The sequence below is a fragment of the Nanorana parkeri genome, unplaced genomic scaffold (assembly GCF_000935625.1).
Source record: "Nanorana parkeri isolate BGI_ZX_2015 unplaced genomic scaffold, ASM93562v1 scaffold477, whole genome shotgun sequence".
Classification (NCBI taxonomy): domain Eukaryota; kingdom Metazoa; phylum Chordata; class Amphibia; order Anura; family Dicroglossidae; genus Nanorana; species Nanorana parkeri.
In genome coordinates this window covers 418,179-425,102 of record NW_017306745.1, presented here as the reverse complement: position 1 = coordinate 425,102, position 6,924 = coordinate 418,179, and positions in this window count along the sequence as shown.

Genomic DNA, 6,924 nt, shown 5'->3' with positions numbered 1-6,924 from the left:
AATGCCTGCATCCAATCAGATTGTTCAGGTATTTTGAGAGCCAGCGGGGCCGACTAGCAAGATACTGAATCTTGGCCCAGCGGGAGATTCCTCCATCCACACAGTTTAGCATAGATGGAGGAATCTGTTGCACTTTTTCCATCTGACCATAGAAAGTCTGCAGATAATCTATAGGTGTATGGCTAGCTTTAGAAACTATCACTGCAAACAAGCAAATTCTGTAGCTCTCAATCAGACTTCTGCACCTGCCAACCAGGTAGTTTGGTCTACTCTCTTTAATCAAACTACTCCAGCTGTGTCAGGTGTGAAGGGTTCCTTCTCCAGACTGCATGTTTCCGCTCTAACGGAATATGTTCAATCAGATTTATATCAGGTCTTATAGAAGGCAACTTCAGAAAAGTCCAATGTGTTTTGTTTTTTGCCATTCTTGTATGCAGGGCCGGATTTACTCTCTCTGCTGCCCCAAGGCCAGGTTCCTCGATGCGCCCCCCTGTATGCAGGGTACATACAAGTGATCTTGGCGACATTGCCGGGATCAGTTGTACAAAACAAGCTGCGGCTTCCCCGCTGTACTTTTAGCTCTGCTTGACCAAAGCAGGGCTAAATGTAGAAAACAACTACCCACTCGGTGCCCAGACCTGCATGTCCCAGGCGTCGGGAAATAGGAATTAAACACCCCTGCTGCCCCTCCACCCCCTGCTGCCCCGAGGCCGGGCCTCGGTTGGCCTTGTGGGAAATCCGGCCCTGCTTGTATGCACTCAGCTGTGTATTTTGGGTAATTATCCTGTTGGAGGGACCCATGACCTGCATCTGAGACAGAGGGCAGTATGCTTCGCTCACAAATTTCTTGATACTGTAAAGTTTTGATTCTGCCCTCTACAGATTTAAAGTGACACTAATCTCATTTAGTTAGATCTTAAAAATGCATTTAAGTATCGTATCTATTAACAGAAATGTATCTTATTTGTGTATCACTCGGCTGTAGATCCTCAAATCATTTCTGAATTGGTGCTGACAATGTCCTTTCTTTTGGAGGGTGGCTACGTTTTCCATGGTCCCTGTGTGTGTTTTGCGAAGTAGTCACCGATCCAAGCTCGCTCCCGTGATGCACTACAATCTCAATACAAATTAGTAAACTAAACATGAGATTGTAGTCCATCACAGGAGCGAGCTTGGAGCGGTGACTACTTTACAACACACACAGGGACCATGGGGAACAAAAGCACCCCCCCTCCAGAAGGAAGGACAATGTCTGCACCAATTCAGAGATGATTTGAGGGTCTACAGCCGAGTGATACACAAATAAGATACATTTTGTCTGATCTGGGCAAAGGACATTCTCCCAGAAGCATTGTGGCTTATCAAAATGCATTTTAGGAAATTACAGTATGTTTTTCTTTCAACAATGGCGTTCTCCTGCGTCTTCTTCCTTTGAACCCACTGCCAATGAATCAGCAAAGGATGGTGTGGTAAGACACTGAAGTACCTTGACCTTGGAGTTCAGCTTGTATCTCTATGGAAGTTTTCCTTGGCTCTTTGCCTACCATTCATACTATCATGCTGTTCAATCTGCGGTTGATTTTCCTCCTGCAACCATATGGGGGTTCAGTCTGGGGGGATCATGGACTTGGTCCCAGAGATGCCATCAAAGTACAGATTGCACACAGTCTTTCCTGCCTCCAACGCTCCTCGCTCCCTGCAGTCTGTACTTCAATGACATCTCAAGGACCAAGTGTGGTCCTGGTCCAGGGAATTCTTTATTACCCCTAGTTTGTATTCATGCTCAGTACTAAAGAATCCCTAAAGATAATTGTAAAATGCTACCAATGCAACCATCCTGAGAGGATGGTGCTGTGAGCTGTCTCTCTTCCCTGGTCTTAGGGCCTACTGGTTAGTTGCAGCAGGAGTCTCCTCTCCCAGAAGTTCTCCTGAAGATGCTGGTTGCTGGAAGATAATGTGTCTGGCCTAGAGGAAGCAACTTTGGCTGTCCCCCCACCACGTGAACCTTCTCAACTGTCTGTCCATTGAATCCCAGGATCACTAGAACCTTGATCTCCAATGATCCAAGTCCTGGGTGTGTATTTTAACCAGCACAGCCTGTGAGACCCGGAAGACAGAGTCTAGAAAGGTCTGCAGAAGATCGGAGTCTGCCTGCTGGCAAGCAACATTTGGCTACCATGTGTCCCCTCCACCTTCCTTCCCTTCCTTTGTGCAGTCTGCAAATACATTTTTCCATGTTCATCTTCAAAGTGATTGGCACCTACCCTTTATTCTACCACGAGGAAAGAACCAACCCAAAGCTTGACCTGCCTGGGGCATTATTTTCAAGTAAGTAGGTTTAGGACATAGACAATGTGGCCTGTTATTCATCTGGATGTCATTAGTTTTAGAATTGAGGACAGAGAGCATTACATACTCACTATAAAATCCCGTTCTCATGGAGCTGATTGGGGGTACAAGAGTCCTATAGGCAGGGCTTATACCCCATAGGTCATCTGTGTACCACAATGAATGACACATGAAAAGTCCTTTATTTCCCACCGGTTGCATTGTGTATATTGTATACAGCTTTTCAAGGCAAATCGGTGAGTAGAAAAATGCAAGCAGATTGCATGTGAGCCGGATGTTGATAAGCTTTCAGTCCTGTTTGTGTTCTGGGAGTGATACCATTGTAACATGAACTATGGCTGCAAGTCTTGTCTCAATCAAAGACTTTGGTATAAAGAGGACACTTTGTATTTGTATCAGATGTTACTGTGTATCAATGTCAGGTTTTATATCTACTGAGTGTGAATATTTTGCCTGGATTATGACAATGTTACAGTACAGTGGTACCTCAGTTCACGAACGCTTCTGTTGGCAAACAGTTCGGTTCGCGAACAGGAAGTTTGCCAAAATTTTGCTTCCGTTCACGAAGTCCGCATCGTGTGATGAACACAACCGCAGCTATCTTCCCTGCTTCCTCGTGGCTTCCTCTAGTCGAGATCCCGGTCTGATCACAGTTTGATTCGGTTCGCGTCCAGAATCATGGAACAAATTAAGTTCGTGAACCGAGGTACCACTGTATCATGAAAGGATAAAACGAATGCAACATTAAAGCTGAACTCTGGGCACAAATATTTTCATGTAAATATATTCCTCAATAGACACAAAGGATACAAATCAATTTTGCAAGCCCAAGTTTTACCTTGTAAAAGTAGCAGTGATATTACTGTTGCCTGTGCAGAGAGCAGAGCCATGAGAGGGACCCAGCAGGCCCCACCCACTACAGATTGCCCGCAGATAACTATAGGATGGGGCAGAAACAAGATCAGTGACCCTGCACAAAGAGAGAGAGCAGCAGTAACCGGTCTTTATTACAGGAAGCTCCAAGTGTCACACAGGATTACTGAACAGATCTGGAAGAAATACACAAAGCTCACCAGGATCCCCACACATGGTTAATGTGGTTGTTAAAACTAGACATGTGCATTCGGATTTGGATGAACCTGCAAATCAACGAAAATCAGTCTATTCGGCGGTTCGTCCAAATCCGAAATAACAAATTTAATATATGCCCGAATATACTAAAACGATATTCGGGCCTACATAAATTTGTTTTCAGAACACGCAGGCGGCCATATTGTCCACCATCGATTCTGCGACCGAGCTCAGTGATGTGCGAACTTGGTACTCTATTGACTGTGGTACGGATCAGGCAACACCCCCAGAATTCCCATTTACTGGACAATTTTTATTATTATTATATTATAATTTCTTATAATTGTGAAAAAGTGTCAGGCAGGGCACTGGACAAAGCTCTAGGGACAAAATTGAAGTGAAATAGTTTGATACATAAGTGTAATCATAGCAGATTACATTGTATTGTGTGTATTCTGTGTACATTGCAACTTTTCACTTTTTAATTTCCCGCCGGCTGTGACACCCGAAAACGAAACTAAAAGTCAGATGCCGGCCACGTACAGCAGAGGACGCCGCGGGCTCGCAGGGACAAGGTAAGTGACACTTTTCTGTGCATTCCCGAGTCTGGCTCGGGGTTACCGCTCTTGGTACTGAAAATGAACCCCGAGCCAGACTCAGGAATACCGCCAGGGAGGTTAAAGGTGTTTTGGTGTGCTGTGGATCCACATTTGGGCGGTACATTGGTGCAGGAGGAAAGAAATACCCGCTATAATCCTGCGGGGGTAGCGCTACACATTAATGCATTAAATGGTGTTTTCCATCCAACTGGAGTTCAGAAGTTCACATTTGTCTTAGCTACAAGACTCTGTTATCTGAACCGCTCAAGGTTGGTTGCGTGAGATCACACAGTTCACATCTCTGTTTTAATTGATTCTTTTAATTCCATTGTTCTCTGAACACAAGATCTACGCTGGTATGTCATCACGCGGGCTCAGTTCTCCCACAGAAAGGAATGCTGGCTGGATGAGAGAGAATCTCTTTATTTTTCTAATCCATGACATGTAAGGACATTGAGAGCATACATTCAGCCGGTGCATTTTATTATTGTAATGTGAATCTTGAGTTAATATTTGTTCTGGCTTTCACATTTCTACATGCTTGCTGTTCCATGTTTCCATTACTGTGTTAAAGCCGAAGTCTAGGCAAATATAAATGTAAATAATGAGTACGATTATTTATTAAAGGAGAACTATGGGGTCAGTGTTTTCCCCCATAGTTCTCCTAAGGGTAACAGGAGGACACAAACTAGCGTCCTCCCTTCACCCAAAGCTCAGTATACCGCGAGCTGTATACTGAGACGCCGCAGCTGGAACGGATCCCAACAATTCTGTCTGGATCCACCCAGCTGCGTGAGTGACAGCTGGCTCTGCTTATCTAGAGGAAGAGCCAGCTGTACCCACCCCCTCCCCCATCCGTTCCTCCAGTCAGCGCTCAAGGATCGGAGCGGGGAGGGGGGAATCCCTGCAGGGAGCCGCGAGTGAAAGTCACGGCTCTCTGCAGGGACAGGATCGAGAAGTGAGCGACGGTATGGGTTCGCTCACTTCCCAATCGATTGAGCCGACCTGTGACAGTTTCATTTTCACAGGTTGGCTAGAACTATGAGGCTGATTGATTTTCACTCACCTCATAATTCTCCTTTAAACAGTCATTAAATTTATACCTAGCAATTAATATAAAATAAAGTTTCTCACTCGATAGATAGACAGACAGACAGACAGTGTCACGTACCTGGTTGGAGACTGACTATGTAAAGAGGCCTCCCTTGCACCTCGTGTCCTGAGGACACTGGAGTTGGGGACAGAGTATGAGTAGACAGCGAGTGGCACGGGTGCCAGTGGTGTTCACGACATGCAAGCTGGAGTCCAGGTGCTTGGTGAGGAGCAGAGCAGAGCAGAATCCGAAATCAGGGTCAAACAAGCCAGGGGTCACACCAGTCAGGCAGGCAAGGTACAAAGGATGAGGGAGAGGCAAAGTCCGGTAAACAATCCAAGGTCAGAAGGCAGGCAGCAAGCAAGAGTGGTCACAAACAATCTGGGTCAGAACTCCAGCAAAGATAACAGAAGACACAAGAACACAGGGGAGCTGGAAGACAATGGAGCAACTTGGAGACAGGCAGGCTGGTTTTATTTTTTGCAGCCTTAAAAATGTCTATTGTAGCCTAATCACTGTTAACCCCTTCACGACTGACGACATACAGTGTACGTCGCCAGCATCGGGGCTGCTTAAACAGACTCCCAGCGGCTTTTGCCGCTGGGACACTGTTTAAACGTGTAAAGCCGACTGTCGGCTTTACAATAGAACCGATTCTGGCGACTCAGCTGTCACCAGATCACTTCTAGAGTCCTGTGAAGGGCCCCCCCCCCTTGCCCAGCGGGGGGCTTGCCGGGCTCCGTTGCCACTCCTACGGGCCCGGGACCGGCTTCTGTGGTGTCCGCGGGGAGCTAAGGAGGAGATGGACGTACCTTCGTTCGTCGATCCCCTCCCCTTTCTATGGGACCAGGAGCGATACAGATTGCGATCTGCACTTCAATAGCTTGTTTCTAGTGTAAAGGTGACACTGGGGGTCCTTTGGACCCCCAGCATCACCTTAAAGAGTACCTGTCACCACCAACTGCTATGGGGGGATTGTAAGCCCCCCTATGTGATAGCAATCAAAGTAAAGTGAAAAAAATAAAAATAAACAGTTTTTAAAATTAAATAAAATAAATCTAAAAATAATAAAAAATATTTTTAAAGTCCCCCGCGAGCACGCGCGTCGCCACGTAAACACGCATTGGGTGCTCCTACGTATGAAAACGACAAACGTGCTACACATGTTGGGTATTGCTGCGCACACCGGAGTGAGAGCAATAATTCTAGGGCCAGTATTTTTGGGTATCTCTAAATTAATGACCTGTGGGGGCTTTTAAAGCGACGTCTATGGACTTTTTGGAGTACAGAAGTTTGTCGCCATTTCACGAACGCACACAATTTTTAACCTGGGCATGTTGGGTATTTATTTACTCGGTGTAACCTCATCTTTTATATTTTATTTTAAAAAATGAGTATTTTATAGTGTTTTGGGGCATTTAAGTACATTTTACACGAAATTTTGGGGTTTGATAAGGAGTTGCGCTAATATCGTGCAACATAAAAATTTGCAACTGCCAACATTTTATTCTTATAGGGTCTTGGCTTTCAGAGAATATATAATGTTTGGGGGTTTTCAGTAATTTTCAGGCCTAAAATGTGGAATATAACATGGGTGCAAATAATGAAAAAAAAGGCCTCAGTCATAAAGGGGTTTAAAAAAATTAATTTTTAAAAACGAAACCTGACGTTCCAGGTTCTGTCCTCAAGATTTATTTCAGGGAAGTTGCCATTTGTCCCCAGACCCTCAGAACCCTCAGATAATAGATCTGCGACATTCACTCGGTCAGGTAAAAAGCGCCTTATTGATATTGTTGACAGGCCGATGGGTCA